The 24,716-nt window shown below is 42.5% G+C and overlaps 1 long non-coding RNA gene across 1 annotated transcript in view; it reads left to right on the top strand.

The window, feature by feature from the left end:
- Nucleotides 1-18,096: 18,096 nt before the first annotated feature.
- The window catches only part of LOC140737300 (uncharacterized), a 42,063-nt gene continuing 35,443 nt past the window's right edge, over nt 18,097-24,716 (top strand). Inside the window, exon 1 of the long non-coding RNA XR_012101095.1 lies at nt 18,097-18,203. This is a non-coding gene — a long non-coding RNA (uncharacterized lncRNA). The remainder of the gene's footprint in view (nt 18,204-24,716) is intronic.

Here is a 24,716-nt window from a genome sequence, read left to right as displayed (position 1 = left end):
GTAGTCTCTAGCCCCTTGGTATGAACATCAAATTCTCCAGCTTCTGGTAATTCCCTCCCTCTCCCTTCCTCCATCCCACTTTCACTCTGCCTCCTCTTCCAGCTGCCTATCACCTCTCTCATGATTCTGCCTTCTTCTACTACCCATAGTGCTCTCCCCTTACATTCCTTCTTCACCTCTCCTGCCTATCCCCTCCCTGTTTCCCCTTCCCCACCGCTTGATCTTTCTTCTGATTGGTTTTTCACCTGGCACCTTCCACCCTCCCTCCACCTTCTTTATAGGGCCCCTGACCCCTCCTTCTTCAGTCCTGACGAAGGGTCTCGGCCCAAAACGTTGACTGCCCATGTCAATGGATGTTGCCTGACCTGCTGAGTTCATCCAGTTTGTTTGTACGTGCACTATAAAAGAAGTCTCATCTAGCGAAGCAGCCATCATAGGAGTGGACTGAGTCAGAGTGGGATGACTTTGGCTCAACAGGCTTCGGCATGAACCGGCAGAGGTGAGAGTAGGTGCTGATAAGTTGTTATTGTTGTTGTTTGTTCTCATTCAATTTCTTTTTAACTACTAATTTTAGAGAGAATGCCAGGCAGGATGTTGGAATGCTCCTTTGCAGGATGTGGGAAGTCAGGGAGACCTCTGGTGTTCCTGACAACGACACCTGCAAGAAGTGCATCCAGCTGCAGTTCCTAACAAACCGTGTTAGGGAACTGCAGCAGGAGCTGGATGACCTCCGGATCATTCGGGAGAATGAGGAGTTTATAGATAGTAGTTTCAGGGAGGTAGCTATGCCAAAGGAGCAGGGCACAGGTAATTGGGTTACTGTCAGGTGAGGGAAGGGGAAAGGGCAGGCAGAGCAGGGTTCCCCTGTGGCCATTCCCCTCAACAAGTATACCGATTTGGTTACTGTTGGGGGGGATGGCTTGCCTGGGACAAGCTGCGGCAGCTGGATCTCTGGCACTGAGTCTGGTTCTGCAGTTTAGAATGGAGGGTACTCGATAGTTAGAGATACAGACAGGAGGTTCTGTGGTCGTGACAGAGACTCCCAGATGGTTTGTTGCCTCCCGGGTGCCAGGGTCAGGGATGTCTCTGATTGCATGCACAACATTCTGAAGTGGAAGGGTGATCAGCCAGATGTCATCGGTACCAATGACGTAGGAAGAAAGAGTGAGGATGTCCTGAAGAATGAGTATAGAGAGCTTGGTAGGAAGTTAAAAAGCAGGACCTCGAGGGTAATAATCTCAGGATTGCTACCTGTGCCACGTGCCAGTGAGGGTAAGTGTAGGATGCTCTGGAGGGTGAACACGTGGCTGAGGAACTGGTGTAAGGGGCAGGGTTTCAGATTTTTGGATCATTGGGACCTCTTCTGGGGCAGGTGGGACCTGTACAAGAGAGACGGGTTACACCTGAACTACAAGGGGACCAATATCCTTGCAGTGAGGTTTGCTAGTGATATTGGGGAGGGTTTAAACTAGATTTGCAGGGGGATGGGAACCAGAGTGCCAGAGCAGACAGTGGAGCGGGGGTGAAAATAAATGATATTAAAAGTTCTTGCAAATTCAGAAATAGAAGGGTTGTGTGTGGTGGTAATAATCTTCTGAGGTGTCTCTATTTCAATGCGAGGAGTATTGTGGGGAAGGCTGACAAGCTGAGGGCGTGGATTGACAAGTGGAATTATGACATTATAGCCATTAGTGAAACTTGGCTACAGGAGGGGCAGGACTGGCAGCTTAATGTTCCAGGGTTCCTATGTTTCAGACGTAGAGGCAGAGGGATGAAGGGTGGGGGGGGGGGGGGGGGTGGCATTGCTAGTCAGGGAAAGTTACAGAAGTGCTTAGGCTGGATAGATTAGAGGGCTTGTCTACCAAGGCCATATGGGTGGAGCTGAGAAACCAATAAGATACCAGTAACCCAATTACCTGTGCCCAGCTCCTTTGGCGTAGCTACCTCCCTGAAACTACTATCTATAAACTATCTATAATACTCAGCTCCTACAGGTAAATTATTGGAAAGAGTACTAAGAGATAGGATTTACAAGTATTTGGATAGACAGGGACTTATTAGGGAGAGTCAACACGGCTTTGTGCATGGTAGGTCATGTTTAACCAATTTATTAGAGTTTTTCGAGGAGGTTACCAGGAAAGTGGATGAAAGGAAGGCAGTGGATGTTGCCTGCATGGACTTCAGTAAGGCCTTTGACAAGGTCCTGCATGGGAGGTTAGTTAGGAAGATTCAGTCACTAGGTATACATGGTGAGGTAGTAAATTGGATTAGACATTGGCTCAATGGGAGATGCCAGAGAGTGGTAGTGGGGGATTGCTTCTCAGAGTGGAGGCCCATGACTAGTGGTGTGCCACAGGGATCAGTGCTGGGTCCATTGGTATTTGTCATCTTTATCAATGATCTGGATGATAATGTGGTAAATTGGATCAGCAAATTTGCTGATGATACAAAGATTGGAGGTGTAGTGGACAGTGAGGAAGGTTTTCAAAACTTGCAGAGGGATCTGGACCAGCTGGAAAAATGGGTGACAAATGACAGGTGGAGTTTAATGCAGACAAGTGGTGAGGTATTGCACTTTGGAAGGACAAACCAAGGTAGAACATACAAGGTAAATGGTAGGGCACTGAGGAGTGCAGTAGAACAGAGGGATCTGGGAATACATATACATAATTCCCGAAAAGTGTCATCACAGGTAGATACGGTCGTAAAGAGAGTTTTTGAAACATCGGCCTTTATAAATCAAAATATTGAGTATAAGAGTTGGAATGTTATGGTGAGGTTGTATAAGGCATTGGTGAGGCCGAATTTGGAGTATTGTGTGCAGTTTTGGTCACCTTATCACAGAAAGGTTATTAATAAGGTTGAAAGAGTGCAGAGATGGTTTACAAGGATGTTGCTGGGACTTGACAAACTGAGTTACAGAGAAAGGTTAAATAGGTTAGGAGTTTATTCCCTGGAGTGTAGAAGAATGAGGGGAGATTTGATAGAGGTGTATAAAATTATGATGGGTATAGATAGAGTGAATGCAAGCAGGCTTTTTCCACTGAGGCTTGGGGAGAAAAAAAAAGGACCTGGGTTAAGGGTGAAGGGGGAAAAGTTTAAGGGAAACATTAGGGGCAGCTTCTTCACACAGAGAGTGGTGGGAATGTGGAATGAGCTGCCAGTTGAAGTGGTCAATACAGGCTCACTTTTAACATTTAGAAAAATTTGGACAGGTACATGGATGAGAGGGGTATGGATGATATGATCCAGGTGCAGGTCGGTGGGACTAGGCAGAAAAATGGTTCGGCACAGCCAAGAAGGGCCAAAAGGCCTGTTTCTGTGCTGTAATGTTCTATGGTTCTAAAATAGTGAATGGCTTAAGTTGGAGTATTCTTGAAGGAAGAGGCCATAGGAAGTGGTTGAGACAGATACAATAACAATTTTTAAAATACATTGGACAGGTGCATGGATGGGAAAGTCTTAAAAGGTTTGTGAAGCAAAAAAACGTGGATATATATTATATGCATTTCTCTGACATTAAACGTGCCTATTGAAGAATATGGAGCAAACATTGACAAACGGTTTTAACTTAGATGGGCATTTTGGTTGGCATGGACCAGTTGTGGCTGAAGAGCCTGTTCTGGGCTGTATGGCTCCATGACTCAGAGTTTTAAACACAAAACCCTCTGACCCCAAGACCTACCATAGTCCACCCAATAGATTTGTTCCTGTAGTTCCCTTAACTGTCAATTAGCCTTTATCTCCCAATGATCAATATTATTAAAATTATTAAAGAATAAAAAGTTCACAATTTAATGCATTATTTTTCTTGAAAGCATCAGTTTTCAGATTACACTATAATTCTTGAAGCCTCTGGGTAAAGTCTTGAACAACTGGGATCTTCCAATATAACTTCAGGTTGCGGAGGAAGTGTCTAGGTGGCAAGAACAGGCATGATGTAGCTGCAGACAATGTAATGGCTGAGATCAGAAGCAGGCAAGTCCCAGCATATCCACTTACTGTATGGATCCCCACACTCGCTGCCTGTGTGATCGAGTTCAGAGCAGACTGCATTCCACAGAACAAACCACAGATGGTGTAAGGCAACATTATAATCAGTGAGACCTGCCGAGTACACATGACTTTAATGTCAGTTATTTTGGGACAAATAATTTTAAAATGCACGTACTATCCCTACACATGGGTCTGTAACATGGTTGCGGGCCTCTCTCGCCACTCATGAGCAGTGTCCCTGAGTGAGAATCTGTTATAGCCCACAGGAAAGTCTGTTATAATCAGTGCAAGACACATTTGTAATCCTACGGATGGGTTTGGTGGTAGCCGACATTAGATTATGGTGCCTGACGCATCCACTAAATATGTGCAACATGCCCTGGGGAGTGAGTCTTTGACAGGGTGTTTCATTGTTTGATATCCTTTTCTGGAGCCACAACCAGCGTTGCTATAAGCAGTGTGATTATTATAACTTAAGATCAGTCTCTGTGTTATTATCAATTTGGGGCGGGCATAACTTTTTCAACTTTGCACTATGGCTGCTATTTAATCCTTTTAGCCCCGAAAAAAGTTACTTCTGCACCTGAGCTCTGTTGTGCTGTAGCTTCAGATAAAGTGCAAAGGACCCTTGTCAGCCTTTAAATATTTTCTTAAATTCACTGAAAAAATCTGCTTATATAAGAACATAAGTTGGAGCAGAAAATCATGAATACAAGAGATTCTGCAGACGCCGGAAATCCAAAGCAACACGCACAAAATGCTGAAGGAACACAGCAGGTCAGGCAGCATCTATGGAAATGAATGAACAGTTGACATTTCAGGCTGAACAGAAGCAGCCATATATCTGCTGGTTACTTGCTAGCCTGACCTTGGCTTCTTCCATTCTCCTGTCTGTTGAATAGTTGAATGGTTCTATTTCTACAGGTCTCACAGGTAGAGAACTCCAAAGATTCATGACTCTTTCTCAGAAAGAATTCCTCTCCAACCCAATCTGAAGCAATCACATTGTCAGACTGTGGTTCCCAATTCTAGACTTCCCTCAGAGGATGTGAGATGTTCCATTTCTCTGGAGTATGAATAGCTTGTGCAGCCCCTTTAAGGATTCAGCACCGTCATATTTTGGGCACCAAGAATTAAGTACTTAAAGAGCTCTTGGACGGAGCCTCAGTGCCCATTCGTAAGCCCGGCCAGAGATATCATCTAGCGTTTTGTTTTGTGTTCAGTTTGCGATCCATATCTCATTCCTAGCCTTGGATACTCCAGCACTTGGGTCCAAACCATCCTTGTCAAGGACTCTCTTAACAGTGAAACACTTCCAGTGCAAGAATATCCATTCTTAGACACAACACTCCAGGTCTGATATCACAGGTGAAACCAGGCCTCTCTACTTTGCAATGGATGTGAATGGTAGGAGTCTTTTTCCCTCCCAGGATAGTGGAGTCTAAAATTAGAGAACAGAAGTTTAAGAAGAGAGGGAGATGATTTAAAAAGGACCTGAGGGGAACATTTTCAAGAGAATGCGATGGGTATGTGGAATGAGGCCCAGCTGGTGGTGTAGTGGCACCAGCACTGGTCTTCAAGGCAGATGGTCCCATGTTGAAACCCAGCCGGCTCCCAACCTGGGCAGCAGCAGTATCTGTGTGGAATAAAGGCTTGCCAATCTTCTTCCATATCTTGCCATGAAAACTGACTCTATGGTCCATGAGGTCACGAAGAGTTCGAATCAACTGAATAAAAACAGCAAATATGGAATGAGGTGTCAAAGGAAATGGTACATATGGGTACAATTACAATTTATAAGACATTTGGACAGATACATGGATAAGAAAGGTTTAGGTCAGGGGTTCCCAACCTAGGCTTCACAGACCATTGCATAAAAAAGGTTGAGAACTCCTGGTTTAGAGGGATTTGGGCCAAATGGAACTAGGATTGGTAGGCACATTGGTTGGCATGGTTGAGTTGTGCTGAGTGCCCTGTTCCATTTTGTATAATTTTATGACTTCAATGGTAGTAAAGCTTGGCAACACATCTCAAGCTGTTCTGCAGATCTACTCATTACTGTTATTATTACGTAGTCTACTCTATTAAATGTAAATTCTCTGACTCTAAAGAATTACTACATTTTATTCTGTATTGTTGTTTTTCTTGTACTACCTCAATGTATTGATGTGATAAAATGATTTAAAACAGTGATTTTCACTGTACCTCAGTACGGGGCAGTATGGTACTGTAGTGGTTGGTACAGCACTGTACAGTACTAGCAACCCAGGTTTATTTCCCGCTGCTGCCTGTAAGGAATTTGTACGTTTTCCCATGACCGCATGGGTTTCCTCAGGATGCTCAGGTTTCCTCCCTTGGTCCAAAAACATACCGGTTGGTAGGTTAAATGTTTATTGTAAATTGTTTCATGATTATGCTAGGGTTAAATTTGGGGCTGCTGGGTGGTGCAGCTCGAAGAGGTGGAAAGGCCCATTCCGCGTTGTATCTCAATAAAAATATAAAATAAACAGTTAAAAAAAAAACAAATGTACCTTACAATTCTTGGAATGGTGAGCCATGCGCACAGTTTGACAGCATTTCCTTCCAGCACAGTGAACATGGCAGCAGTGTGAGCCATTTATAAGCCGCCATCAGCAAATCACCCAGGCAATCCCAGCATCTTCTCAAAACCAACGATTACTATTTCCTAGAACAAAGACAGCAAAACACAGGAATGCCACCATCTCTCCAAGTTGCACACGAACTTTACTTGGAATTACACCACCACCCCTTTCCATACCTGTAGCTTTTTGATTTCCATCACTCCATTTGATAAGGTACCCCATGCAAGACTTATTGAGAAAGTAAAGAGACATGGGATCCAAGAGGACATTGCTTTGTGAATCTAGAACTGGCTTGCCCACTGAAGGCAAAGAATGGTTGTAGACAGGTCATATTCTGCATGGAGGTCGGTCACTAGTGGGGTGCCTCAGTGATCTGTTCTGGGACCCCCTACTCTTTGTGATTTTTATAAATGACCTGGATGAAGAAGTGGAGGGATGGGTTAGTAAATTTGCTGATGACACAAAGGTTTGGGGTATTGTGGATAGTGTGGAGGGCAGTCAGAAGTTACAGTGAGACATTGATAGGATGTAAAACTGGACTGAGAAGGGGCAGATGGAGTTCAACCCAGATAAGTGTGAGGTGGTTCATTTTGCTTGGTCAAATATGATGACAGAAGTCTTATTAATGATAAGACTCTTGGCAGTGTGGAGGATTTGAGGGATCTTGGGATCTGAGTCCATAGTACACTCAAAGTCACTGCACAGGTGGACTCTGTGGTTAAGAAAGCATACGATGCATTGGCCTTCATCAATCATGGGATTGAGTTTAGGAGCCGAGAGGTAATGTTGAGATTTGCAAGGATGTTTCCTGATTGGGGAGCATGCCTTATGAGAATAGGTTGAGTGAACTCGGCCTTTTCTCCTTGGAGCAACGGAAGATGAGAGGTGACCTGATAGAGGTGTACAAGATTATGAGCGGCATTGATCATGTGGATAGTCACAGTCTTTTTACCAGGGCTGAAATGGCTAGCACGAGAGGGCATAGTTTTAAGGTGTTTTAAGGTGCTTAGAAGTAGGTACAGAGGAGATGTCAGGTGTACGTTTTTTATGCAACATCCTTCCAAATCTCAACATCCTTATAAATCTCCTCTACACCCTTTCTATGGTTTTCACATCCTTCCTGTAGTGAGGCAACCAGAATTGAGCACAGTACACCAAGTGGAGTCTGACCAGGTTCCTATACAGCTGCAACATTACTGCTTTTAAACACAATCCCACAGAGCAAACCTGTACAGCAGCTTTGAGTGTCCTATGGGCTTGTACCCCAAGATCCCTCTGATCCTCCACACTGCCAAGAGTCTTACTATTAATGCTATATTCTGCCATCATATTTGACCTACCAAAATGAACCATCTCACACGTATCTGGGTTGAACTCCATCTGCCACTTCTCAGCCCAGTTTTGCATCCTCTCAATGTCCCACTGTAACCTCTGACAGCCCTCCACACTATCCACAACACCCCCAATCTTTGTGTCATCAACAAATTTACGAACCCATCCAGGTCATTTATAAAAATCACAAAGAGAGGGGTCTCAGAACACATCCCTGAGGCACTCCACTGGTGACCAACCTCCATGCAGAATATGACCCGTCTACAACCACTCTTTGACTTCTGTGGAAAAGCCAGTTCTGGATCCACAAAGCAATGTCCCCTGTATCCCAAGTAAGTAAGTGTCCTTACTTTCTCAATAAGCCTTGCGTGGGGTACCTTATCAAATGTCTTACTGAAATCCATGTACACTACATCTACAGCTCTACCTTCATCAATGTGTTCTGTCACATCCTCAAAAAAATCAATCAGGCTTGTAAAGCATGAACAGTCTTTGATAAAGCCATGCTGACTATTCCTAATCATATTATACCTCTCCAATGTTCATAATTTTGCCTCTCAGGATCTTCTCCATCAACTTACCAACCACTATGGATAATCAACTTTTATATAATTGGTTTCAAAAAGGGATTAGATATATAGGAGATTGTTTTGAAGGAGGTATATTAATGTCATTTGATCAATTAAAGAATAAATATAAAGTATCAAACAACACTCTTTTTTGTTACTTTCAACTAAGGGCTTATTTAAGAGAAAAGCTAGGTCAAACAATGTTACTACCGAAACCCAATGAAATAGAAACTTTAATTCAAAAAGGAAAGATTAAAAAATTTATCTCTTGTATGTATAATTTGATTCAAAAACAGGCAATTAAACAAGGAGTCCATAAGTCAAGACAAAAATGGGAAAGTGATTTGAATATCAAAATTGAAGAAAAAAACTGGTCAAGACTATGTCTTGAGAGTATGACAAATACAATAAACGATTAAGATTAGTGCAATACAATTTTTTACATCAACTATATATTACACCACAAAAAATAAACAAATTAAACCCAAATCTATCTGATCAGTGTTTTCGATGTAACCAAGAAATTGGTACTTTTTTACATTCTACTTGGTCTTGCTCTAAAATTCAACCTTTTTGGACAAATTTAAGAGTTTTACTGGAACAAATCATTGGAATACAACTTCCACACAACCCAATATTACTTTTACTAGGTAATATTGAAGGGATAAAACCGATATCCAGATTGAATAAATATCAGAAAGAATTTATAAAAATTGCATTGGCAGTAGCCAAAAAAGCTATTGCAGTGACTTGGAAATCGGATACATATCTAAGTATAGATTGTTGGAAGAACGAAATTTATGGCTGTATTCCACTTGAAAAAATCACTTACAATTTAAGAGATAAATATGAAACATTTTTGAAAATTTGGCGTCCTTATTTACAAAAGACAGGATTAAATATATAGGTGCTCCGAAGATGAAATAATTGGTTACTTGGGGAAAGAAATAAATGTATACACTAAAGTTATTACGAACTCCGTGGAGCGTGTGGGGACCCTCCAATATCCAGGCATTCCTTTTTTTTTCTCTTTCTTTTTTTTTAATAGGGATGTTAGGGGGGAGGGGTTAAGGGGAGGGGGGCTGGGTAACATTTTTTTTTTCTCATACACATTTATTCTGTAACTATTTGAAAACAATAAAAAAAGTTTAAAAAAAAACAACAACAACTTACCAACCACTGAAGTATGACTCACTGGTCTATAATTTCCTGGGCTATTTCTACTCTCTTTCTTGAATAAGGGAACAACATCCGCAACCCTCCAGTCCTCCGAAACCTCTCCTGACCTCATGCAAAGATCATTGCCAAAGGCTCAGCAATCTCCTCCCTCACTTCACACAGTAGCCTGGGGTACATCCCGTCTAGTCCCAGTGACTTACCCAACTTGATGTTTTCTAAAAGCTCCAGCACATCTTCTTCCTTAATATCTACGTGCTCAAGCTTTTCAGTCCACTGCATGTCATCCCTACAATCGCCAAGATCCTTTTCTGTAGTGAATACTGAAGTAAAGTATTCATGAAGTACCTCTGCTATCTCCTCCGTTTCCATACACACTTTTCCACTGTCACACTTATTTGGTCCTATTCTCTGACGCCTTATCCTCTTGCTCATCACATACTTGTAGAATGCCTTGGGGTTTTCCTTAATCCTGTTTGCCAAGGCCTTCTCATGACCCCTTCTGGCTCTCCTAATTTCATTCTTAAGCTCCTTCCTGCTAGCCTTATGATCTTCTGGATCTCTATCATTACCTAGTTTTTTGAACCTTTCGTAAGCTCTTCTTTTCTTCTTGACTAGATTTACAACAGCCTTCGTACACCACGGTTCCTGTACCCTACCATCCTTTCCCTGTCTCATTGGAATGTACCTACGCAGAACCCCAAGCAAATATCCCCTGAACATTTGCCACATTTCTTCTGTATATTTCCCTGAGAAAGACTGATTATGGTAGAACGTGCTTTGGAAACTATGCTTAGAGGAAACAGCCTTCTTAACTTGGAATCTATTATCTGAGTTTCAGCTAACAATATGAGATAAATAGAATGGGTTAGGCTGCTCAGGAAGACACGTTTTGTAAGAGAAATCCTCCAGTACTTTGAGTACAATCTTTTCCTCCATAGTTTCTTAAGGCTTACTTTGTTGCAAGAAGAGCTTTAATCTCGTGAGATTCCAGATGGGTAAATTCAAATCCAGAAGGTATTATTTCATCATCCAGCAGTTTATTTTTAAGTTTGCGTTTGTAGCTATGTTTACATTGTACATGAGTCTTATCACATCTTCTTCAACTCACTCCACTGACAGAACTGAAATATTTTAAAGATTGGAAATCTAATTTTAGCAATATGTACTGGAAATACTCCACATGACAGCCAATGTTGTGGAGAGTAAAGCAGAGATATAACAGCTGCAGAGTTTTAATAAATAACCATTGACCAGACAACTTAACATTGTTTTGCTCAAATAATTGCTGTGTAATTATCTGAGCCTTTACTGTTTTTATTTTCTGTTAACAATTTTTGAGATGTGATTGAAGTAAGTCGTGGGGGGAAGTGAGGAGGAGAAATTAAATGATAGATATGTGTGTAATGCCCTGGTTCATATTTTGGCAATTCTGTTCTGTTTTCAGCTTGTTTGGGTTATTGTTGAAGATAAGAGATGAGCAAAAATGTTGGCATCCTATTAGAATGGTCGAATTAAGGGGAGGTTTCTCTGAAGAGGAACACTAAGGTTGGGCTTGGGGCTTTTGTTTGAGAGGGGATGAAGAGGGAAGACGCAGAAGAGAAGAGGTCATAGGATTCAACCTGGAGTGAGACTGATTCGACAAAGCCAAAAACGAAATTGATTGAGGATCAGTGACTACGGAGAAACTTTGAGCTCCAACTTGTGCACATTTGACTGTTTCATTAAAATGGGCCCTTTTTTTTGTTCTTTTCTTTAATAACCCTTTAGTCAAATTAAGATTTATAAATATCATCTTTTAATTGTATGCAGTGTATTGTCTATTATTTTGTGGTACTAATTTGTAACAGGGTAACAAATTACACAGCATCCACTCAAACAGGGGTTTGGGGTGGGAGAACGCCTCAATCCTCAATGTCACAAGTTTAGTGGGGCCAGAGATTGTCTTCCCTAGACTTCCGCAGCCAAGGAAACCAGGGGTTTCAGGTGCAAGGCAAAAAGAAATGGTAATAGAAAAAATATTCTCTATTGCTCTGAGTGTGTCGCCTCCACTCTCTCCACCCTAATCCAAACACTGTCAAACAAAGGGTTTGTCTGTTGTCATGTGGCAGACTGACCTCTACCTTGCTGAGGCCTGAAGGCAACTCTCAGACACCTCCTCCTTATACCTGCCCCTCAAGGAGGACCTCACTCCACACCATCAGAAACTGTGTCTGACACCATCACTAACCTCATCCACTTTGGAGAACTCCCAACCATTGCTACCAAATTCATAGTTCCCTTACCCTGCACTGCTCGCTTCTACCTCCTACCCAAGATCCATAAACTGGACTGTCCTGGCAGGCCCATTGTCTGTGGCTGCTCCTGCCCCATTCAACTTATGTCCTCATATCTCGATTCCATTCTATCTCTGTTGTTTCAGTCCCTTCCTACCTATGTCCATAACACTTCTCATGCTCTCAATCTCCTTAGTATCTTTTAATTCCTTGGCTCTGACTGTCACATCTTTACTATAGATGTTCAGCTCCTATGCCCATCTATCCCCCATCAAGAAGGCCTTAATACTTCTTTCTTGACAAAATAACCAACCAAACCCACTTCACCACCACCCTCCTCCATCTGGCAGAACCGGTTCTCATCCTGAATGAATTTTTCATTGGCTCCTCCCATTTTTTTTCCAAACTCAAGGGCTTGCCTCTTTTTTGGCTATGTAGAATAGTCTATGTTCAAAGGCTTCTCTGGTTATATTCCCCAACTGTTCCTCTGCTACATTGATGACTGTATTGGCACTGCTTCATGAACCCATCTAAGCTTGTCAATTTTATTAACTTTGCCTCTAGCTTCCACCCTGCCGTTAAATTCAGTTGTTCCTTCTCTGACACCTCCCTCTCCTTTCTCAATCTCTCTGAATTTATCTCTGGAGACAAACTGTCAACAATATGTTTTACACACCTACTGATTCCCATGGTTATCTGGTTATCTCGATTCTATCTCTTCCCACCCTATCTCCTGTAAAAATGCCATTCCCATTTTTCAGTTTCTTCGCCTTTGCCACATCAATTCCTAGGTTGCAGCTTTCTATTCCAGGAGATCAGAGATGTCCTCCTTCTTTAAAGAACAGGGCTTCCCCTCTCCACTATTGATACTGCCCTCAACTGCATTTCCTCCATTTGCGCTTACCCCACTTTCATGCTGCTTCAGTAGCAATAGAGTTCCTCTTGTCCTTACTTACCACCCGATTCGCAACTTCTGCTATCCCCAAAGGGATCCCACCACCAAACATATCTTTACCACACCCTCCCCTTCTGCAGAGATTGCTCCCTCCGTGAATCCCTGTCTGTTCGTCCTTCCCCACTAACTTCCCTCCCACTACTTATCCCTGCAAGCGGCCCAAGCGCTACACCTGACTATATACTGCTGGGGTCATCTACTGTGTCCATTTTTCCTGATGCGACCTCCTCTACATTGGTGAGGACTGTCATGAAATGGGGGACTGCTTTGTTGAGCACCTCTACACCATCTGCCACGTGGAACTTCCTGCTGGCCAAACATTTTAATTCCAATTCCCATTCTAGTTCTGATGTGTCGATCCATGGCCTCCTCTTGTGCCATGATGGGATCACTCTCAGGCTAGAGGAGCAGCACCTTATAGTCCATCTGGGCACCTGATGGCATGAACATCGATTTCTCCAGCACTTAGCCTTTTCTATCCACTTGGCTTCACCTATTACTAGCTAGCCTCTTTCCTCTCCCTCAACCTTTTTATTCTGGCATCTCCCCACTTTCTCGTCAGTCCTGAACAAGGGTCTTGGACCAAAACATCAACTGTTTACTCTTTTCCAGAGACGCTGCCTGACCTGCTGAGCTTCTCCAGCATTTTGTGTGTGTCGCTATGGATTTCTAGCATCTGCAGACTTCCTCGTGTTTGTGATTCTCCATTATAGTTCATGTAATAACATATTTTAATACACTCTTCAGGTAGTGGGTGTCACTGTGAAGATCAGAATGCATCGCTCATTTTTAATTGCCCCTGTGGTGAGCTGCCTTCTTGGACAGCTGCAGACCCTTTGGTGAAGGTGTTCCAAGAACATTGTAGGAGAGGGAGTTCCAGGATTTAGATCCAAAGATGAGGAAGGGCAACTGATTATTTCCAGGTCAGGATGATATGCAACTTAGAGCTGAACTTACAGATTGTAATGTTCTTATACTTGCTGATCTTTCCTTCTTGGTGATAGATGTCATGAGTTTAGGAGATGCTGATGAGTAGCGTGGGTGAGCAACTGTAATGCAGTTTTGTAGGTAGAATATACTGCGGTCAGGGTGCAGTGAATGAATGGGTGGTGGATGGAATATCAATCATGGGTTACTTTGTTTATAAGGAGTCATCCACACAACTGGTAACTATTCCAGTACACTCTTGACTCATACCTTGGAGAAGGTAGAAAGGCTTTATTGGTGTCAGAAACTGTCACTGGATCCAGGGGAATCAGCTTCTGACCTGCTCTTGTAACTACAATATTTAGACAGCTGGTCTGTTTTAGATTCTGGTCAATGATGATCTCTAGGATGTTGATTGTAGGGCAGCTGGTAATGGCAAGGCCACTGTATATCAATGCTAGGTGCTTTTCTTTGGAGATGGCCATTGCCTGGCACATCTGTGTGCCATCAAATCAGCTCATGCTGAATGGTGTTTAGTTCTTGATGAATCTATGGAGCTGTGAATGGAATTGGATATTGTGCAGAGATAGTGATGGAGATGTCTGGCCCATCATATCTAAGGTCTGATTCTGTGAATGTAATGATGACATGTTTTGATTGGTGGGGCAGTTGCCTCAATTCAGATACTGGTCCCCAGATATTCAGAAGGAGGATTTTGGAAGGTTGTAAATAAAGGCACATCTGCAACCTGTACGTTGCTCAGATGTCCATTCAGTAGTTCCTCTCCAAAACTATACAGTAAATAAAATTGCATTACAATTATATTCATTTACTATGCCAAGCCAATGTAGACAGCAACATGTGTGCACAGGCACCATATCTACCACTAGCCACCTGACAAGTCAATCTTCACAGTGTGCTGCGCTTTCAGTTTGTGATAGGAAAACAGATGGTTCATCATCCTATTGGATGGATCTTGACTGACAGTCAAGCTAGCCACGCCCCCTCAAGAAATTTTATAACTTGTAAATAAAGTTGTTTTGTACTTGCTGTAATGTCCTGAAGTCTGCAGGCAGTTTTGGAAGGTTGACAAAGCTAGTGTCAGCATAATTTGCAGAACCAATTTTAACATTAGACATACACATAGCACAAAATGCATCTGCTGCTATAAATCTTTTTCTAATTTTCATCTGGACAGGTTGAGTGGCATGATTAGGTAATTCCTGGTAAAAGCTTGGCCTCACCTAGAGTGTACATTGTCCCCCAGATTACATCTTGGCAAAGGTGAGGAGAAATAACAGACAGATTAGAAATACAGAGCATTGAGAACAGAAAAAACAACGGATACTAAATTACAGGGTTTGTCTATTTATAGACTCTTGTCTCCAGGTACAATATTTCCTTGGTCACTAGGGGAAACCAGGCTAGCAACAACTAGGAGTAACTGGAATGTTGGGTCTGTTGCCATGGGGATAATGCTTATATTCCGCAGTTGTTGGAAATGCTCAGCCAGATGATTTGAGAACTCAATCCCTTTGGGAGGAGAAGAAATTCTTTGAACCAGAGTGGAAGAAATGTTTGACATAAACACAGGAGTCCTTGGGCATAATTCTATAGGGAACGGAGACTTTTAATCAAACTTCATGGTTTTCATAGTTTTGAGAAACTTATCTTCTAATAGAGTTATTGATTCAGATGGGGTGGAGGGACAGGAGCTCTAGATTTATAACTGAAGCTAATGCTTCTGTTTGAGAGCCACAGATTACTAAATGGAATCTATAAAATTCCAAATAAGGAGAGAGTATAACTTTGGTACAGGACTGTGCGTTTCTACTGTGCTGATGTAAAGTTTTACAGGGTTTGATAAATTTCTGATGAGAGATTGTAGGGTTACCAGTGGAAATCTTGGCTTCTGAGGCTTGGGCTGTAGGGTTTTTGCTGGCTAAACAGAGGTGGTATTGTTGCTTAGAACTGTTCTGGATTAAGAATGGGTATACATCCAACCAGTCACCAGCAAAATAAGTACAAAAGCTGGATGAACTCAGCAGGTTGGGCAGCATCCGTTGAAAGGAGCAGTCAACGTTTGTACGTGTTGATTTGACCACAGCATCTGCAGTGTACTTTGTGTTTACCAGCAAAATAAGAATCTCTGCAGTGATGGGCCTCCTCTCCACAGGCACTCATCGTCCTCCTCCACTTTCCTTCAATTTTTCATCTCCCCACAATATTTTTCTGCCTCCCCCAATCTCACTCCTCTATCTCCTCTGCTATCTCCCCTCTTCATTCTTCAGTCCTGGCTCCCTATTCTTTCTCCCCCAATAAATAACATTCACAAAATCTTCTCCTTTTTCTTGATCTCTCCATTCTTCTGTCTTCTCCTTCAATCTCTCCATATTGAGGCCCCTTCCTTCATTCTTAATTTCTCTCTTTAGTCCACCCACACACTGACTCCCAGTCTGAAGTCTAATGCTGCAGGATACTATCTGATAGGTTATAAGTTTCCTGGTGGCACCTGACCTCACAACTGTTCCCAACTTGTCACTCTCTCTCTCTGGCCTTGAGTCAACCATTGATACAATCTCTATTGCCTTTCAGGACTAATCATTCTTTATGTTGATGTTCGTGAGACAGTGTTTGGAATATTGTGTTCCATTTTGATCACACTACTATAGGAAGGATGTTAATAAAGTGGAAAGAGTTGTAGAGAAAAGTTGAGCAAGTTCGGACTTCAGAGTGTAGGAGAATGAGAGATGATTTTATAGCTGAATATAAAATCAAGGGGAAAAGGATGGGGTTCAGAAAGAAGAGCATAGATAGAATGCACCCAAATCTTTTTTCCCCGGGGTTATGGAAACAGGACCTAGAGGTTAAAAGTGAGAGGAGAAAGGTTTGATAGTAATATGAGCTATAACCTTCTCCCCTAGATTGGTCGATATATGGAATGAACTGCCGGTTGAAATGGTTGAAGAAGATACATGAACAACATATCAAAGATACTTGGACAAGGTACACGAATAGGAAAGGTTTAAAGAAACATGAGCCAAACATGGGCAAATGGGACTAGCTTAGCTGGATACCTTGGTTGGCATGGACCAGTTGGGCCAAAGAGTCTGTTTCTGAACAGTAGTAGTAATGAATCCATGAGCAGCCTATTAATTGCTTACTGAGTAGCAATTACCCAGTAAGGGTAATTGGGGAGTTTCTTATTCAGCCTTCTGCCTCACCCTAAATTATGGACTCGATTTGGGTGGTTGGTATATTCTAAGATATAAAGTAGTGTTCACAGTTTTATCTGGTACACAGTTATAGAGAGCTCAGGGTTGCTACAATTGTTGTTTTACGTTTCCTTCTTTATGTTAAATGTTGCATTTCAGATCTTTGCACAAGTACTGGTGAGGTTCCAGCTGAGAATCTCCTCACCAATGTTGTTTTCAAGAGCAGAAGGGAAAACAGAACAGTGCCAGCCAACAGCCCCTGTTTACAAACAGCTGCAGAGTAGAAATCCCCTCATGTGGTTAGGTATGTGGTCCAGATGGTGGCTCTCCTAATCCCAACAGAACTAGTCAATGAAACAATGTAAATATAAATATAGGTCAAAAGTTGGACAAACTTGGGTTGTTTTCTCTAGAGTGTCCAAGGCTGAGGAAAAACCTGATAGAAGTTAGAATTATGAAAGGCAGTCAGAATTTTTTTTTCCCAAGGTAGACATGTCAAATATGAGAGGATTTGTACTGAATGTGCAAAGGGGAAAGTTTTGTAACTGAGAATGTGGTAGGTGCTATGAATGGCTGGACGGGGGTGATGGTGGTGGAAGCAGATATGACCGTGGTGTTTACAAAGCTTTCATATGAAGAGATTGGAGGGATTTGGATCATGTGCAGCCTGAAAAGATTTAGTTTAATTTGGCACTTCCTGTACTGTACCATCCCATGTTCTATGTACATAATTATGCAGAGAACAGAGAGAGGATATGGACATCATGCAGGTAGAAGAGATAAAGTGACATTAGCTTAATTAGTTGTTACAACATAATGGGTGGAAAGGCCTGTTCTGTGATGAACTAGGATTTAATCTAGTTATTTGAAAAATAAAATACTTTAAAATAATTAAGCAATTTAAAGTAAAATAAAGCAAAATCATTTAAGAAGGGATACTATCTTCTTTGTCTTTACCTGGTTATTTTCATTACAATCTCTGTAGTGTCACAGGTTCTGTGGCCTCTTGGGAAATCCTGGAAGACTTCCAGTGTGAGGCCAACAATGGAGAGAGCTGATACATTTGACCACTGCAAGCGTCAGCTGGACCAGACCCAAACTTTCATCTGAAAGACAACACTTACAACAGTGCCGAAGACTGCAGGATTTGATTAGTATGTGTCCATATGAAGCTCCTCAGTATCAGGTGCCAACTGAAGACATGGTGTGTAGTGGTTGCATGCACATATCTACCTTGGAGGTCTCCAGAGAGCCAAAAATTTTCATTAATTACTAGAGTTGTTGGGATTAATTGTTAGAATTCCCACAATGTTGGCAAGGATATGATGGATTCCGTGGAGAAGTTAGCATTGACGCATAACAGCCTCATTGACTGTTGCAATTCAGAACATAGAACTTATCACAGCAACAGGCCCTTTGGCCCTTATTCAATTAATAATTAAATATAGGCATCTGTTAGTCTTGAGAGACTATGGATTTGCACCTTGGAAAGTTTCCAGGGCTCAGGCCTGGGCAGGGTTGTATAGGAGACTGGCAGTTGCCCATGCTCCAAGTCTCCCCTCTCCACGCCACTGATGTCCAAGGGAAGGGCAAGTGCCGATACAGCTTGACACCGGTGTCGTCGCAGAGCAATGTGTGTTTAAGTGCCTTGCTTAAGGACACAACACGCTGCCTTAGCTGAGGCTTGAACTAGCGACCTTCAGATCACTAGACCACTGCCTTAACCACTTGGCCACGCGCCAACACATTTAATAATTAAACACCTAACTAAATTAATCCTTTCTACCTACATAATGTCCACGTTCCTCCATTCTCTGCTCATTCATTTGCCTATTTGAGAATGTCTTAAATGCCGCAAAAGTATTTGCCTCCACTACAACATCTTGCAGTACATTCCAGGCACCCCAGTGTCTGTGTAAAATCATTGTCCTGTACATCTCCTTTGTATTACCCTTTTCTCCTTCAATGCATTATCTCTAGGATTATACATTCTGATCCTGGGAAAATATACTGGCTGTCTAATCTGGTTATGCCTCTCATAATCTTATAAACTTATATCAATCTGTTTGTCTGAGCTCTCCCTATAGCATGTGCCCTATGCTCTCTGTACAAGCAGCACCCTAGCAAACATCTTATGCACCCTCTTCAAAGCCTCCATGCCCTTTCTATAATTGGTCAAACAGAAATGAATGTACATTAATGTACACGGCTTAACCAGAGTTTTATAAATCCGCAACATAACTTGCTGACTCTCGTACTCAGTGCCTCAACTGGTAAAGTCAAGCACGCCATATGCCTGCTTTACCACCCTGTAAACTTGCGCAGCCATTTTCAGGGGGAAATTTGAGTGATTTACCAAGACCATGTGCCTCTCAGCAATTCTGTTGACTGGGCCTATACTACCAGCAAATAATCTGCTCTCATACCATTGAATGGTGTAGAGAATAAAATGACACTGTTTGCAAACATCTGGATTTAAACATGCTTTACTTTACTCAGATTAGAATATTGAATAGGTCACTTGTAATCTGGAGACTACTTGTGCATTTGTTTACATACAAATAGTTATGATTTGCTATTGAAAAATATATTACCAGAGTTGTGGTAAAATTATTACCAGCATTGTATTACTATTTTTAAGATGTTTATCTCTTTTGGCTTAACTCCCGCATGAGTCAATCCACCACCACTCCAAAGTCCCCACTTCATTCTGGGAAGCAGCTGTAGCTTGGAATAGGCTCTGCCCAAATATGTTTGGACAAGATACTCCTTCAGAATTTTCACACAACAGAACTCTTTCGCAGGCCTTCATTGGAAAGACAAGGGAATTTAGAATTTGATCCATCTATGTTTGATTTTCCTTTTTTATGTGAAGCTTCCCTTTCCAAGTTTTATAACTTATTCCTGCTCCACAACCTGCCCAGATATTTGTGTTGCTTTCATCTGTCCCCTTGTACATTATCCCACCTCCCACCCCCCAGCCTCATTTATTTTTGGATTAACTATTGGCACTTGGTCCTTAGCCTCCAGTATTTCCTGCCAATTTTTTTTTCAACTCCCTATCTTTTAAATTTGAACAATTTCCCAGGGGCTGTGAGACCTCCTCCTCTATGTGCTAGATGACCAGCTGTCTAGGAACTTATCCACTGTGCTATCAAAATGTCATACAAACATAGCAGCCATAGTGGTAGTTTTGAGAACATTGCCCAATTTATTTATTTATTGAGATACAGCATAGAACAGGCCTTTCTGGCCCTTTGAGTTGTGCTGCCCAGCAATCTCCCGATTTAATCCTAGCCCAGGGGTGTCAAACTCATTTTAGGTCATGGGCCGGATTGAGCAAAATGCAGCTTCATGCGGGCCGGATCAGTTGGACGCGTGCGAACGCAGCTTTCGTTGCCTCCGTTTTTTCAGCCTGCTCTCATGTGTCTCAGTCTCTGCTATAACTACAAAGTGTTTCACTTTACAAATTCCGTTTCTTATGAAGAAGACTGCCGAGCAAGACTGCCGAATAAACACTAAAAACCCTGAAAACCTGGTACCTGAATAAACTCAGCATTAGCCATATCATATGCCATAGGCGCTTCGATTACTGGGGCCAGCTTTAATAGTAATTAGATATTATCTCGCGGGCCAAAGATAATTCCACCGCGGGCCGGATTTGGCCCGCGGGCCTTGAGTTTGACATATATGTCCTAGCCTAATCATGGGTCTATTTACCAAATAACCTACCATTTGGTATGTCTTTAGACAGTGGGAAGAAATCAGAGCACCCAGAGGAATCCCATTGGAAGAACGTATAAACTCCTTACTGGCATCAGCAGGAATTAAATCAGGGTCACCTATTCTGCAAAGTGTTGTGCTAACCACTACACTACTGTGCCACCTCACTCACTTTCTCATTTAAATAACAACAATAAGGCCTGGACTGGGAATGTAAAAGTGTCTGAGTCCGGAACAATGTTCCTGTCTCTCACTTTGGAGCAGGCCACAAGAACCCTGATTTTCCAGATTTCTGTCGCTGACAGAGTGAGAACTTGGCTCGATGTTGAGGAAGTTCAGGTTCTAACAACATGTTGGAGGAAGATCCAGATTCCCAACAGGATCTGTTGCATAGAGGTCAACAAAAATATCCTGAAGGCCTCAGACAGAGCTGATCTCTGACCTCCGTTGAGCTGGTGGCACAGTTTTAGTTGATTTTTAGTGATCTTGGGTTCATGGGGACAGAGAGGGGAAATTAGGGGTGAGGTTAGTGTTTTAGGGACAGGGATATGGAGGAATTAGAGAATAGGTCAGAAGTCATAAGCTTCTACTCTGCATTCGAAGGACGGCAATTCAGATGTGGGACACCTGTGGACTGGGCCAGAATGTCCACCTGCATGTTGGGCTGATAGACCAGTGTGGATGAAGGCTGGTGGCTCCCCCAGGGTCAGTGAGTTGTCGACGGGTTCTGGAGTTAGAGTTCTGTGCAGGTAAGAGGAACAAAGTCCGATTAGTGGATTGGTGAGACCAGAGCTTGAGGCCTGGTCTTCGGGGTCCCATCATCTGCAAGTCAGAAGTTTACAGCCTGAGAGTCAAATTGGAAGTCTGGAAGTTGAGGCCTATTGGCTGGAGCCCCAGATCAGCAAATCTCTGTGCCCACAGGGGTAGTCAAAGGCCCAATGTCTATGTATCCGAGTCTGAATCAGAGTTCACTGGAGGCTGGAGGCTGAAGAAGACGGCTGTCTTGGGGATCGAAGACACTGTGTGTGCATGGGGATGAAAGGCAGGAAAGGGGATTGTTTTGCTTTAGTTGTTTTGTTGCTTGTTGTGTTTTGTGTTGTTCTGCTGAGCATTGTGGACATGTTATGTTGGCACTGGAAGGTGCACAACACTTGTGGGCTGCCCTCAGCAAAGCCTCGGATGTGTTGGTTGTTAATGCAAATGACACATTTCACTGTGTGTTTCAATGTACACATAGTAAATAAAATTGAGTCTTGAATCTTGAACAGAAAAGTGACAAAGCCTTAAAGCAAATTGCATTCCCACTGAATTTCTAAAGCCTGTCAAATTCACAACTACATGCTAGGGAATCCAGGAGCAACTCTTATTGGGACTGTCTTCTAGAAAGGAGACAAAGCCAATGGCAGGAACTGAAGCAGGATCTCTCTGCTGTCTGCCATTATCCAGGAACTTCCCACCTCCCCCCATGACCAAGGAGCTACTCCCCAAAACCATAGCTTGAGCTTTACCCAATGTGAAGCATAAAGGACATGATCGTTAACACCCACACCTCCAAGGTAAATGTAGGAAACAACATCAACCACTACACATGGGCTTATGTGGCCTCACATAATGTTTGATTTCACCAGTCAAGTGTGGGTGGGGATTCCTTCTCAGACTTGGCCACCTGCTGAAACTTCTGCAACATCTTTGCATATAATCTGTTATCTGAATCAGTGACTAGACAGCAACCAGCTCAGACTTGGGTCAGATGAAGCTGCTTATTTGCCCAACAATTTTATCAATTTTTGTCACCTCTTCTCTAACAAACTTCCTGCTAGAGTGGAGGCAATCTGCAGAGCAAAGTCAAAGTTGAGTTTATTGTCATCTGCACAAGTACATGTATAAACAGATATGATGAAAAACCTACATGCACAACACACTGGAGGAACTCAGCAGGTTGGGCAGCATCCACGGAAGCGAACAGTCAATGTTTCGGGTCGAGACCCTCCCTGCGTTCCTGCACATTTAAATTGTAGTACTAGACCATGATGTAATCAGTCGGTCCATTTTCAATAGTATGTCTGTAGAAGTTTGTTAAAGTATTTGGTGACCATAATACCTTTAGACATAGGAACAGAATTAGACTGTTCAGCCCATCGATTCTGCTCCACCATTTGATTTACACATAGTGGCTACTTTATTAGGTACTTCCTGTACCTAATACCCTTTACCTAATAAAGTGGCTACTTTATGTTCTCCATGTTCTTATGCTGCTGTGCTCATCCACTTCATGTTGTAACATGTGGTTATTTGAGTCACTGTCACCTTCCTGTCAGCTTGAACCAGTCTGGCCAGTCTCCTCTGACCTCTTTCATTAACAAGCATTTTCACCCACAGAATTGCCGCTCACTAGATGTTTTTAATTTGTTTTTCACACCATTTTCACACACTGTTGTGTGTGAAAATCCCAGTAGATCAGCAGTTTCTGAGATACTCAACCCACCCCATCTGGCACCAACATGGTCAAAGACACTTAGATCACATTTTTCCCTATTCTGATGTTTGGTTTGATTAACAAATGAACTTCCTGACTATGGCTACATAGTTTTATGCATTGAGTTGCTGCCATGTGATTCGCTGATTAGATATTTGCGTTAACAAGCAGCTGTACTGATACTGGATACCCTCTTAAGGACATCCACTCTTCCCAGTACTGCAGCATTTTCCTACTCAGTCCTGGCAACCTGCCTTCTGCCCTCCCTATCTATTCTGGACACCTTGTTTATCTGACAGTTTACAGTGCATGTATCACACCCAGTCCTGTCAGTTTGCCAGGGGAGGGTTAAGATAAAACTGCCTAACTTTGTTATCTGATAACTAAATATTGCCTTATATTATGTGTGGGGCGTGGAGACAGAGAATTTGGGAAGTCTCAAGTACAATGAAAATACTCCTGCACCAAGCAGTCGTGCCCCACCACTTATCAATGGAACAACTGTGACATCAGAGTTGCAAGTGAGAATAGCTTTACAGCAGACTTCTCAGAGAAGTGCCAGAGGAAATAGGTGGGCTCCAGTTAATATTTTTGGCAGCTTTATAAATACAGGAGCATAGACTGCCTTGCATTTAGCAGACTGCAGCTTCAAGCAGGCAATTCTAAATGGATTAGCCCAGGCTCTGTTCTATGGAGTTAGTCAGTGAGTGCTCAGAGTAGGGGAAACCTAAGGGATCTAAAGAGGTGGACAGATAAGTAGCAAAATGGGAGAGATAGATGCATACAATATTAGAAATAAGAAGGGTTCAAGTGGGAGAATGTAGTGAATAAGGAGGACTTGTGGAACAGAAAGGTGAGAAAAGATGGTGAAAGGGAGGAAGAGAGTGACAGACAGGAATTGATGGGAAGGAAGCAAAGGTCACCAAGAGAAAGAGAGAAGAAGAAGGTAGAGGCAGAGGAGCGAGAGAAAAAGGAAGGCAATGTCAGGGGACAGTAGCAGGTGGAAAGAGATATTGAGACAGCAAGAGTGAAAGAGGAGAGAGAGAAAGGATCACAAAGGCATGAGATAACGAGAGTGAGTAAAAGGAGAAGCAAAACAGAACAAAGCAATGAACAAGAGAGACAGGCAGATACAGAGCAGAGTAGAGAGTTAAAGTGTTATAGGAATGGAGAGAAAAGCAAAAGACAAGAGCGAAAATGAAGAGGATTCAGAGTAACATGGATTAGGTGAGAAAAAACAAGAATGAAAGTGATCTCAATGGGCGAAGGGAAGAGAAAGAACAGAATGCTTGAACTTGGGTGTGGGGGTGTTAAAACGAGGATTTGAGTGATGGGGTGAGAGTTACTGGGATGCAATGTGTGAGTGTAGAGGGAGTGATTTCATGGGCTGTACTGTCTGAGTGAGAGGAATAGTTCATGTGTGTGTGAATGTAGTGTGTTTTAGTGAATGTTCATGGGCTGTAGAGTG

This window comes from Hemitrygon akajei, chromosome 12, assembly GCF_048418815.1.
Source record: "Hemitrygon akajei chromosome 12, sHemAka1.3, whole genome shotgun sequence".
Lineage (NCBI taxonomy): Eukaryota > Metazoa > Chordata > Chondrichthyes > Myliobatiformes > Dasyatidae > Hemitrygon > Hemitrygon akajei.
This window is presented reverse-complemented; position numbering and strand designations above follow the sequence as displayed.